General features: G+C 36.2%; 1 long non-coding RNA gene across 2 annotated transcripts; it reads left to right on the top strand.

Annotated features, from left to right (window-relative positions):
* The first annotated feature begins 8,915 nt into the window (after positions 1-8,915).
* Positions 8,916-11,334, top strand: LOC125261667. Of its 2 annotated transcripts, none has more exons than XR_007183407.1 (3): positions 8,916-9,599; positions 10,057-10,204; positions 11,109-11,334. It is a non-coding gene; the product is annotated as an uncharacterized LOC125261667 (long non-coding RNA). The 2 variants fall into 2 exon arrangements; XR_007183406.1 differs by having other exon boundaries at positions 8,917-9,152.
* Positions 11,335-13,761: the final 2,427 nt, after the last annotated feature.

Below are 13,761 nucleotides of genomic sequence, written 5' to 3'. Positions count from 1 at the left end.
AAGCAATTAGATGAAACTGAACACCTACACAAGCATTCGTTTTTCAATTTCATTATCATCCATTCAAAGAGGAAAACTTCTGAATAAATTTGTACTGTTATGTAAACAAGGTTCATGTAACAAACTGCAGTGAATTATAGACAATAGAGAGTGTTATTCTTGTTTTGTTAAGAAATTTTACAAAAGATAACATTGTATAATGATACCTGATGTCAGTGTTTTTAGGTCAGTGTTTTATGACTGACAAGGTGTGTTCGATGGGTGAAAACCTTTGCTAGTGTTCTGGAGGAAGAATGAGTTGATTTGAGACATGAATGAAGTGTTTTGGTAGATTTAGTGCATTTTGAATGTGAAATTAACTGCTGTGCCAAGATGAAAGTTGGTTAGGAGGACTGTGTGAAGAGTTTTGAAAAAGTGGCCTAAGTATTGAGAAATGTGTCCTAACGATTGTAAAAAACTGTAATACAGATTCAATCTTCTTCACTTACACATTCTTCTTCTTCACAACTCAAAACTGCAGTGATCTTTCTGAATTACATTTCTGAATATAATTACATTAAATAAATGTCTACAAGCACAAACTCTTCCTGTCCTTCACCGCAAGTGAGAATAGTGTTAAAATTAGAGTTGAAGTCCTCGAGACCGATCTTAAGACCATTTTTTGAAGATCTTGGTCTCGGACTGAAAGGACTCAGGATTTTATTTCAAAACCGGTATGATTGCAAAAAAGTACTTGTAAAAGATCTTGATATTTATATTATAATGTATGATATAATAAAGCAATATCACAAGAAAGAGGGCTGTTTTCACAAATATGAGCACAACTGCAAACATGATATTGATTTTTTTACAAATGTTCAATGAACAAAATTTTATTTTTAAAACATTAATCTCAACATTATTTATGAATTTGTAATTGTTCCAATTCAGATGCAACTTCTGTTCCACCTCTGCAGTGTAAAGATGAATTTTGTTGTTAGTGATTTCAATCGATTGGTAACAGCTCTATATAGTGTCTTATTATTCTAATGGTAATTATTGATTATAAATAAGACATTTCTCAGGCAGTAAATGTGGATCTTTCTGAAGGATTTGAGGAGTGCTAGTCTGGTCTTGGTCTCAGTTTAGGTGGTCTTGACTACAACACTAGTTAAAATGCTTTAAACTTTGAAACTTTCATCTTTTACATCATTACGTCTATGGAGAGTCTCTACAAGTATACACAAATCTGCCGCGAACTCTATGGGCGCCGCCATCTTGCCTGCCGCCATTACTGCGTGCCTGCGAAGTGTGACGGTGTGACACTTGCCGGTGCCCTCTAATGACATTTCAATTAAAGCGCATCCTGCTCATTAAAGAAAATGTCTGGTGAAAGGGAACATGGGTAGATGATGTCAGGCAGTGGCCAAAACTTACAGATAAAGGTAATTTATTGACAACATAATGTAATAATGTAAAAATGTAATGTAATGTAATTAAGAAGTGTATTAATTGATGACAACAATAAAACCGAACGCTGTCATTACTAGCTGTGTTGCTAATATGTTCACAAGCTTNTTTTTTTTACTCTTCAAACAGCTAATACAAATGCAATAAAATGTGAGACACACGCAATTGACGCTTTTCACACGCTCTCACGCCACACATCCATTTTCTCACGCACAGAAAAATCGCGAAGTAAAGAGGACACAGAGACCGACAGACTAGACAGAGCAGGTTACTTATGATAGAAAAAAATCTCAGCTCTCAGATTCTGTCAATTTTATTACGAAATTCAAACAATAAATACCGTTTTGGTGCTTGTAAATGTGACATGCTAGAAATACAGATTAAAAAATATTACAACATCAAACGACGTATAATGTTATGTTCTTGTAAACATGTTTTTCAAAATGGATTTATGTATTCACACTTACCTTCGTCTGAGGTAAATCTCTCAGAAATGACCGAACGCTGTCAGCTAGCAGCCCCTCACACAGAACCTGTTTTGGCTGATATGTGTACTGTATTACATCTTTATTATATTTTTACTTATATCATTAAATAAAGTTATTATAATAAAAAAAATGCATTATATTTAAATTGTTATTTTTAAATAATACTGCCAGCTGATAGGGCTCTCTGTATGTTTACAGCATTAAGTTAGGCGAGTTGTTTTTTTCTTGAGAAAAATTAATGCCTACCTTGTGTAGCCTAGCTAATATTTATCCAAATGAGTCAATATTAAATCAAATCACAATAATAATTAAATAATAATAATTGAATAAAAATAATAAAAAAGTGTAGCTTTACCAGAAATTGTAGCCTACCATGTAAACATTGTAACATGTCACTAAACCTAATAAAATTCAGCTTAGTTACTAAAATGTTTTGACAATCACAATACTTAATGTGATGCAATAATTTTTTTTTTTTTTTTTATGACCTACCGACCATTTTTTATTTTTTTGGCTGTTATGGCAAACCAAAATATTTTTAAGGATGGCCTTAGCCACGACCAGTTGTAGCAATAAAATACATGTTCTTATAGGTATTCAAGATTATTTTATTAATCATCTGGCATGCGATGAGCCATCTCGGTTATGGGTTTCATCCACTTTTGACGGTCCTCCGCTCGACCAGGAACTCTGTGCAATCCGTATGGCCGTAAACATGGGCAGTCAATGTGCAACAAAGCTTCGTGGATTACACAAACGGTTTTATTCCAGGCCTGTAGTTTTGTGCTGTTGTTAAAACAACCAACCACACAACACGCTCTGCCCGGCATCACTGGACAGCATAGGTACTAAAAAAACTAACGTATATAAACATCTGCTACAGCCTACGGGACCAACACGCTACTTCTGCTACTTCCTTAGCAGCAAGGCACGCAGTAATGGCGGCGCTGCTTTACTTCCGTGTTTCGCCGGATTTGTCTATATAGGAATCCTATCAAAAACTCAAAATTCGCATTTTGCGTCGTTTATGGTTGCTCAAATCGAGAACCCAGAAGGTGTTTATATCGTTTACATAACGGTCCGTGTATCTTTTGGTCATTCGTTTTTTGATTTAATAATGAAATCGGAAAATGAAAAACGACACCTTTTTCGTTTTTCATTTTTTTCAAAACAAAACGAAAAACAAGAATTCGGCTTGATTTTCGTTTTTCGTTCAGGGGTAGAAAATGAATAACAACTTGAATATTGATCTCAACATGTGGGCGGGAATAAACGCCCCTTTCCGCTGATTGGTCAACCAAACATTAAACTGTGCCGTCATCAGTTCTTCCGCTGTTCAGAGCAGCAGAATAATAGTCCTTCGCTGCTATGGATTTAACGCGTTTATCGCAACTATATAATCACTTTTAAATTTACGTTTAATCTTAATCTCTATCTCTTGATCTCTATCTCTCAAACAGCCAGACTAACGAATGACTTGAGACACAAATCGAGGCAGAGCCTATAGACAAGGCTTTCTTCTGTGTGTCCATAAAAACGCGTGTTTAGCTCAGAAATATATTATCTCAGATATAATAATTTAATTCGCACCTGCACTCACAACTACCAACACCTTTGACACACTGCCTGTTTTATTATTGGTGACCACCATCGTAGTTAATGTTCACAGCACATCTATTATAGTTCTATTATGATTTTTATTCAGTCAACAGATGGATATCATAATGCCATTATCTAATGTTTCAGTGATTGACTTTAGTGAAATATGAATTTGACATAACGATTTTACGGTGAACTTGTTTGAGTTATATGAATAAAACCCTGAAATAAGACTTTGTACAATAAACCAGAGATGAAAGGTTTTCATATTAATGCCATCTACCAGTGTCAGAAATTAACTTTCCCATATGAGACAAATGATTTTCAGGGTATTTTTCTACCTTTATATATAATTTCTTTCCTAATCTTATTAAATATTTATGCTATCTATAATGTTAAATTCTTAAATGTAGTCAAATAAATTAGAATAATATGACACTAGGCTGTTACCAATTAAATCAGTATCAGTCAACTGCATGATGCTTTCAGAGCTACTTACAGTAAATACATTTACACATTAATTACAACAGTATAATATAATGAGATTAATATTTTAAACAACATTTTTATTCAGAAATGACAAGATGAAATAATACTTGGATTATGAAAGTAATATCGCCACTAGGTGGCGGTAAGTCATTGTGTTAAAGAAGGAGTCATTTATTCATTTGTCGATTCGTTCAAAGCGCTGATTCATTCAGGAATAAAATCAAGTGGCTGTCTATATTAATTGGTCACTGAATCATCGTCTATATTATGGGTTGTTCAAAGCCTCTTATTCATTCAGGAACGAAACAACTCCGTGTGCCTACTGCGAGTCAGTTGCTCAACGGTTCTGTGACTTTATTTGCTTTGGAGGTTTAGTTGGCAGAGAAAATAACCATTCTGTCTGCTATCCATTAGCCGGCCAATACTTAATATTAATTAAATAATCTCAGCGTATTGCCTAAAACAAAAAATTTTGTTGTTGTTGTTGTTGTTTCTTGTTTTTTTTTATTTGTTAAAAACCACAGTAAAGCTATATACTATTTTTGGCAGCTGTTACAGAAACATTTTTACAAAAAAAAAATCTGATTTAACCTTGAGATTTGAAGTATTAGATAGCTTAGATATTTGCACCACTACAATGACAATAATTCTTAATTTCTGATAGAAATGCAAAATCAATCGGTAGTTATTAATATAATAACGAGACACAAACCTTTACATTGATCATCATCTGCATACACATACAAACTTTAAGTCCAAAAATGCGCACATTTACCTCAGATTTCATTAGATAGAATAAGCCGGGCCGTACGCAGGGTTTCATATTTGCCGAGGTCAGAAAATTTAGTTTCCTAGGGGGGTACGGGGGCATGCTCCCCCGAAAATTTAGATTTCCCTGGTGTACATATGTGCATTTTTAAGATGTTTTAAGGCCAACAAATTGGATAACAATTTAAAACCATGTCAACAAATAATGCATGCACAGTTTTGAAGCAGCTTTTAATCGCATATTTGGTAATTTCATGACTTAACTTACGACAGAACAACGACGGTCATTGCTCGTAGTTTCTTTTGCGCTTTATTTAAGCTATAATAAAGTAATTAAATGCAGCGCGCGCCGGCGCATTCGGTCATACAATTCTTGAGTGTGCGCCGCTATCTCTGTGCTGTCACGTGAGTCAGGCAGCTTTGCCACACAGATTTTGATAGGTGGTCAGCAATAATAAAACAGGCAGTGTGTAAAAGGTGTTGGCTATTAGGTAGTTGTGAGTGCAGGTGCGAAGTAAATTATTATATCTGAGACAATAATATTTCTGAGCTAAACACGCGTTTTTATGGACACACAGAAGAAAGGCTTGTCTATAGGCTCTGCCTCGATTTGTGTCTCAAGTTATTCGTTAGTCTGGCTGTTTGAGAGATAGAGATCAAGAGATAGAGATTAAGATTAAATGTACATTTAAAAGTGATTATATATTTGCAATAAACGCGTTAAATCCATCGCAGCGAAGGACTATTATTCTGCTGCTCTGAACAGCGGAAGAACTGATGACGGCACAGTTTAATGTTTGGTTGACCAATCAGCGGAAAGGGGCGTTTTATTCCCGCCCACATGTTGAGATCAAATATTCAAGTTGTTTATTCATTTTCTACCCCTGAACGAAAAACGAAAAATCAAGCCGAATTCTTGTTTTCGTTTTGTTTGAAAAAAATGAAAAACGAAAAAGGTGTCGTTTTTCATTTTCCGATTTCATTATTAAATCAAAAAACGAATTACCAAAAGATACACGGACCCATAACCGTTTTTTATAACTTATTTCGTTTTTTAACTTTAAAAGTTGTCGCCTATAGCGTTTTGCGTCTGCTGATACTTAAATGAATATGGATACCTGCTTACCTTTTTGACTTGGTTAAATATTCACATTCTTCGAGCTATCGTTTGCAGGGAGGAGAAGATATTTTATCCTATTTAATTATAATTTGGTATTTTCACTTCAGTTTTGTAGTATTCTGTTCACAATGTTGATCTGGTTACCAAGAGAACAATGTCACGTGCTGCTGCTTCAGCCATCGTATGGTAGAAAACACAGACACGCTGTATTTTTGTATTTATTTCAACAAATGACAACCAAAATCAAACCCATAGAAGCTCGTGAACAGTTTTGAAGTGGCTGTGTGCAAGTTATACTAATTCACAAGCCGAGTGATCATACTCTAAAACATAATGTTAATTATTACACAAAAACCAAATACAAAACTCAGTATGTGATTATTTTGAGTGAAAGGCAGTGGGTTTATTTAGTGACATTATTACATTTGAGACGTCTTCCCTTACCTTTTAAGGCGAAAATTGTATTACCGTCCATTTTTTTCCCACTAACAATATCGTGAGTTCCTATTACAATTATCGATTCAGCATAAATGACCTACAATGGCGACATTTTTCACAATCACGATAGAAAATCAAAATACTGCTCTAACTTCACTAGTAGAAAGGCAGCGCGATATAAACAAACCCAGACTAGAGCTGAACACGGCGTGACGGCAGCTTCACATCCTCTATACCCTAAACAAGGGACGTCCCCCGGACGTTGTGAACGTCCGTTAAGGTCCGCAGTAGGTCCGCTTGTAACGTCTGCTGGCGGACGTTCGGAGGACGTTCGCGTTTGGTCCACTTTGTAACGTTCGCTGAACGTCTATTCTATTCTCAGAAAAACATAAAACAAACACAACAGAACTACTGTATGTAGAAGCTATTCACATGAACTAAAGGGTTTATCCTCTCATTTATTTAATACGCTACTCCACATAGGAAGAACAGACATGCCAACTTACTGACTGATACAGACACATTTGTGAGACGGACTGATGTTGTCTTGACCTGGAGCGAGGTTTACGTGACATTATTTTCATTATTGAATGCAAGATGTTCATCGTGACAAGAACTTACTCTATCACTTGGAAGTAAGCGGGGCAGCCAGAAATCTGCTCAAATGGGTGCTGCAGTTCCATTTTTCACCACAGGTTTACATTGGAAATTTGTGGGGCGCTGTAGAGCTGGGAGGGCTCTGAGACAGGCTGCCATGATTCATGCCTGCCGAAATGTGGTGAAACTGTGGTGCTGCGGGTCTGCAGCTGGATATGTCTCAGTCTCACAGCAACACTCGGGCTTTCGCCTAGCATTACCTCGCTGATCTCTCCTGCCAACTTTGGTGGTCTTTGATTAAAGAAACGCCGTATATCCTCAGACACTGTCACACGAGATAGTTCAGCAGTTGTTTAAAAAATGACCGCTAAATTGCGGCAGCACTATGCTTAGCACACAACCAAACATTTCCGTGCTCAATATTTACAAACCAATCAAATCCGTTTATTTTATTTTTTTAAAAATCAGATCAAACACATTTTTATCCAGTAGTTATGATACAAAACGATAACTTTTGATGACAGTAGCCTCCCAGCAAACAAGGGACGTCCCCCGGACGTGAACGTCCGTTAAGGTCCGCGTTTGGTCCGCTTTGTAACGTTCGCTGACGGACGTTCGGGGGACGTCCGCGTTTGGTCCGCTTTTTAACGTTCGCTGGCAGACGTTCGGGGACGTCCGCGTTTGGTCCGCTTTTTGACGTTCGCTGACGGACGTTCGGAGGACATTCAAGTCCTTGCCAGTTTGCGAAAGTCCTACTGACGTCCCTCATCTGGTATTTCCATAACAACACTTGTAAAAAAAAAAAACAGCGTTGCCTTTTATCAACAGACCTTACACCTTGAAACTTAGACAAAGGGCAAATGAAACTAAACCTACTGGATTTAAAGGAGGTTGTGTTCCTTAAAAATCCCTTTAAACATGATAATGGATTTATAGAAACCATGATTGTTTTGTTGTGCAGGTTGATATTATGGTTTTACTTAAAGTAAAAATAGTAGTTGAATTCGGGTCATTCTACAGAAAAGTCCACTTTTGGTATGACAAAATGTCTTAAAATGTATTTCTTTTTCTAACGTTTAAACTTAGACCACATTATTATATTACACATTGACTTTATGAATACAAATGACAGCTTTATGATTTATTATTATTATTATTTTGTGCATTTAAAGACAGCATGTACCATTTTTTTGTCACTGGTGTTACCATACTTCTCTGGCATTTTAAACATTTTTATGAAATTATATTTCTCATTTTTTTCAGCACATGCAGTCAGAGTTACAGAAAAAAAGATAATGAAAAAAATAAGGAGATTATGTGTTTTGTTTTTTCAATCAGGTTAGTTAAAAGTGATTGAATTATGCTAATTTAATTATGCATGTATTTGCTATAACAATGGAAATATTTGAAAAACAGTTATAAACAAGTAATGCAATCCTTTACATCTTAATTCTTGAGTTTAGCAGAATTCAATGAATGTAAAAGTATTATCATGTCACATATGACACATTTTATTTAATGAGACAGACAAAAAACAGTAACAACAGTGACACAATGAATCACCAGTGACAGATACGACCAAAGATAGCCTACTTATTCTTCAACTATAATCAAGGAGAGGAGACTAAATTTTTTACATTTTTTATACAATCAAAGACTTTTCATTGACACTTAGTGAAAGCAGTCAGTAAAAGATCATAAACAACATTTTAAAAATGTCTGTCTGTCTGTCCTCAGGAAGTGAAGTACAGCTCTGCAGCCCCTCATTTCTCCACAAGTGCTCTCTCCTTATTCCAGCAGACTATTAGTCTTGTCCCTGACAGCAACATAGTGTCGGGCCAGATCCGGCCCACATCTGGTCCGCGTGTAAACCACATGTACCAGACTGGGCCACACTATGTTGCTGTCTGGGGTGGTGTCAGACAATTTTTTCCTCACAGCAGCTAAAAGACAAAATAATAATACAAAATTAATAAATACATACACTGTAATGAATTGCTGTAAAAATTACAGCAATATTTTACAGCCGATGGCTGTATTTTAATAATACAGCATATTGCTGTAAATTGCAATGAATTCCAGGGGCGTGGCGGTTTGAATCAAATTTACAGAATATTGCTGTAAATTTCAAATATACAGAGGCATTGTGGGATCTCCAACGGTCAAGATTCGAGTAGCAGCAAGAGGAGTGATTTACAACTGTGGTAAGTGACTTATTATTTAATTTCCCCCTCAGTCTTGGTAAATATGTATGTATTTACATTCGCGATTCATATTGGTAACCCCGGATTGACGCATCCTCCGTCCGCGGGGCGCGAAGCAGACTTGCGCGGGGTTTTCCTCAGCGCGGTCGCGGTAGGATCTCACACATTCCCCGGCGCTTTAGCATAGCGGCTGTGGGCCGAAAATTAATAATTAGAAACAGTTGGAATTCACGAGAACTTCGTGTTCATCAGCGCACTTGGTCGTGATTATTTTATGGCGTAAATCACATTTGAACATGCAGACAGTCATCTGTTAACACGGGCCGAAACGAAAAAGCCTCGCGACGCGATTAGGCCGCTCACGGAGGATGTGTCACGCAAAATGGTGCTGCTTCATGCTGTTAACGTAACCAATGTGATGTATTTGTGGACATTTGCTAACCTAAGGTAATGCAAACACTTTAACATCTCTGTTTGATTTCAGTTTGCCTTGTATAGTTAATGTATTAACGTACCATTACGAAAACAAATCTTTTTTAACTTGAAATGAAATGTGCTATATACAGATATGAACAAACTGATCATCCTGTACTTGTCTTTTAGATGTACATTTTATATCTATTGAGGCCTTTAACACAACTACAAACTATTTGTTTCTCAACTAGATTAGACATTTATTTTTTAGGGTGAATGTTTTAGATGTCTCTCTATTTGACCCTGGCAAACAAATTAGTTAAATAAGGTGTTGATTAGTGGGACATCTAAAACTTTCTGGGAGGTAAGTATTCAGGACTGGAGTTGTAGGCTAATACTGCTCTACCACATGGTATAATTTCATAAACATGATTGCATGCCTCAAAAGCTAAAACCAATCTGAATTCCTGACCCTTTATGCACTTTGTAGGTATTTATCTGGAGAGAGGAACAAAGACGAACGGAAAAGTGCCATCTAAAACAACAGGCAGACAGTTCAGAAGAAACGGGTTGCGTTCAACCTACATGTGGCCACTCTTCTGTGCAAAATGATGGATTTTCAGTGGAATTTCTGAAATGTAAGAAATACACACACACACCAAGATCTATTTTTCCTTTTATTATATACTTTTATTATTCTATATCTGTATCTGACTGTATCTATCATCCCTCTATCAGTCTCTTAGGGTGCGTTCACACTTGTCATGTTTGGTTCGATTAAAACGAACCCTGGTGCGGTTGCTCGGTTAGTGCGGTTCATTTGAACATATGTGAACGCTGCCATCCGAACCCCAGTGCGCATCAAACAAGCGGATCGAGACCGCTGAAAAGATGGGTCTCGGTCCGCTTCCAAACGAACTCTGGTGCGGTTCGAATGATATATGAACGCAACACGGACCAAAGACATGTAACCGAACCAAAAACAGGAAGATGAGACCCTAAAAAGGACAGAATCCTCACGCATGTCGGTTTTTCTCGTCATAGACGCGAGTTTGCTCATCACAGGCATCAGACGCGCGTCTCCACACAGCAGATCGTTTGTGTGTGTGACGGATGGATTCCTGCCGCTGTTTTGACTACTTTACACATTTTATAAGCTCTTCACGAGTTCCCAACTGGCCAAAATACCATCACATGCAGGCTACGCCCCGCTACGCACACACAACGAGCGCATTTACCTCAGCAAACAGCATTGTTTTGGATGTTCGGTAAGTTCCGTCTCAAAATAGGCAATACGTCATAAAATCCGACCAATCACGTTGTGAATGTATCCCTGTGCCTTTAGGTTCGGTATCTTTTGGTTCGGTGATAAAATTGCCAATCTGAACGCTAACCGGACCAGGACTAAATTTTTTTTTTCTTCTTTGGTCCGGACCAAATGAACCAAACAAACCAAACTACAAGTGTGAACGCACCCTTAAAGTATTATGTTTTGTAATATATCTAATGTATTGTCCTCTTTGTTCCTTTCAATATTTCTAGCCTCTCTTTGAATCCTGGGATGGAACATCATCTGGAGCAGAATTGTTCTTTTTTGATCGCAAGTTTGTTGGACTTGTTGTTTGGCCATGTTGGTATGTTCATGAAGTGATAAAAGTGATGTGGGTTTTAAGAAATGTTTTTATATGACCCTGTTGGTCAAGTTATAGTTATAATTGTATTTCTTTGTGTGAAGGGCCATGATGGCCAATAAGTAATTTAAAAACATTTTCATGACAAACTTTTGTCCCTTTAAAAAAATAAAATGATTTTCTAAATAAAAAATAAATTCAAAATAATACACCTTTTATGGCATTTTTTTATGTAAATTTGAAAGATATATTTATTACATTTTGACCTGTTTTTCAAGATTAAGAAGAATAATTTTTTTGGGAGGGGGGTGAATTAAGTTATGCATTATACAACACTTTATGCAGTTAAAATTTGTTTAAAGTTTATGCAGTTAATAGATTAAATTTAAAATTCAGCTCCCAGTCATTAAGTGAGCAATAGGGAAAATATATTGTATACTGCATTTTACATATTCTACTTGACTAAACTACTTGAATGCGTGTATTTGCTATTTAAAGAAGTATGTTAAATGCAGTATACAATATATTTTTTTGCAAAAATGCAGTATACAAAATATATAAATTACTGTAAATTTTACAGTAAAATACTGGCAGCAGGGTTGCCAGCCAGTTACTGTAATTTTTACAGTAGTGTTTCTGTAATTTAATTTACAGAATTTTACTGTATTCTCGATTACAGTAAAATTCTGTAAATTAAATTACAGAAACACTACTGTAAAAATTACAGTAACTGGCTGGCAACCCTGCTGCCAGTATTTTACTGTAAAATTTACAGTAGTTTTTTAACAGTGTATACAAACATTCATCCATCTACTGTAAATAAATGTAGGTAACAAATGAAAAATAAGGTTGCTTTGGTGTTTTTTACAGGAAATGATTGCCAATAATATGGCACTATTGAATGACTAACTGGCTTGTCAGAGTTTGACAACAGTATTATGACAAATAAGACCATTTTAGCAAACAAAAACCTTAAAAATGTTGAGATATGGAAACTGTGGTGTAAACAGAGTAACCAATGCACTGTTGAAGTACTGATAATGTAACGCATTCAAAGCATAACATCTTATTTCCACCTCAAAAAAAAGTTTAATTTCAATTTTTAATTTAATTTCAAAATGTACTGGTCTGTCTTAAACAGTTACTTATTGCATAGGTTAATGTAAACTAACAATGACCTCCTACAAATACCAAAAACATGTCTTTGTTTATGTGACACAGTGATTATTCCAGATTTGATTCTACATGACTGATGAAAAATGCTTACGAAATAACAAATTGCTTTCTTATTGTTTTAAGAATGTCTACTAGCTAAAACAAAAATATCAGACATAGACCTATCCTGATTATCAAAGTCAGAGATTAGATTTAGATATAATTAAATCTGATTGTACAACCTTTGAATCACTTTCAGTTAAAAAAGTCAATTACTGTTGCTGATTTTGCTGTGATTTTTTAACAACAGTGGGCTACATTGTTCCGCACACTGGACAGGAAGCACCGCGCCTCGGACATCCCGCAGGCCGGTCTATCTCACCCCGGTCGCGTCAATCCTCATATCTGGGTTCTCAAGTTCAAGGGGCAGTGAATCAGCTACCTTATACACAAATCCGCCGCGAACTCTATGGGCGCCGCCATCTTGCCTGCCGCCATTACTGCGTGCCTGCGAAGTGTGACGGTGTGACACTTGCCGGTGCCCTCTAATGACATTTCAATTAAAGCGCATCCTGCTCATTAAAGAAAATGTCTGGTGAAAGGGAACATGGGTAGATGATGTCAGGCAGTGGCCAAAACTTACCGATAAAGGTCATTTATTGACAACATAATGTAATAATGTAAAAATGTAATGTAATGTAATTAAGAAGTGTATTAATTGATGACAACAATAAAACCGAACGCTGTCATTACTAGCTGTGTTGCTAATATGTTCACAAGCTTCAAGTTTTAAATAATTATTAGGCCATCCTTAAAAATATTCTTGTTTGCCATAACCCGACCGACCCTGTCAATTTAGGACCGACCCAATTAATTATTTTTTCCCCTTTTAGTCCGACCGACTTGCCGATTGTAATTGCGTTAAGACCCACGGATTTTTTTTACTCTTCAAACAGCTAATACAAATGCAATAAAATGTGAGACACACGCAATTGACGCTTTTCACACGCTCTCACGCCACACATCCATTTTCTGTCAATTTTATTACGAAATTCAAACAATAAATACCGTTTTGGTGCTTGTAAATGTGACATGCTAGAAATACAGATTAAAAAATATTACAACATCAAACGACGTTACGTACAATGTTATGTTCTTGTAAACATGTTTTTCAAAATGGATTTATGTATTCACACTTACCTTCGTCTGAGGTAAATCTCTCAGAAATGACCGAACGCTGTCAGCTAGCAGCCCCTCACACAGAACCTGTTTTGGCTGATATGTGTACTGTATTACATCTTTATTATATTTTTACTTATATCATTAAATAAAGTTGTTATTATAATAAAAAATGCATTATATTTAAATTGTTATTTTTAAATAATGCTGTAAACATACAGAGAGCCCTA

This window comes from Megalobrama amblycephala, unplaced genomic scaffold (genome assembly GCF_018812025.1).
Source record: "Megalobrama amblycephala isolate DHTTF-2021 unplaced genomic scaffold, ASM1881202v1 scaffold456, whole genome shotgun sequence".
NCBI lineage: Eukaryota > Metazoa > Chordata > Actinopteri > Cypriniformes > Xenocyprididae > Megalobrama > Megalobrama amblycephala.
Note: the sequence above shows the minus strand (reverse complement) of the source record. Positions and strands in the feature narration are given on the sequence as shown.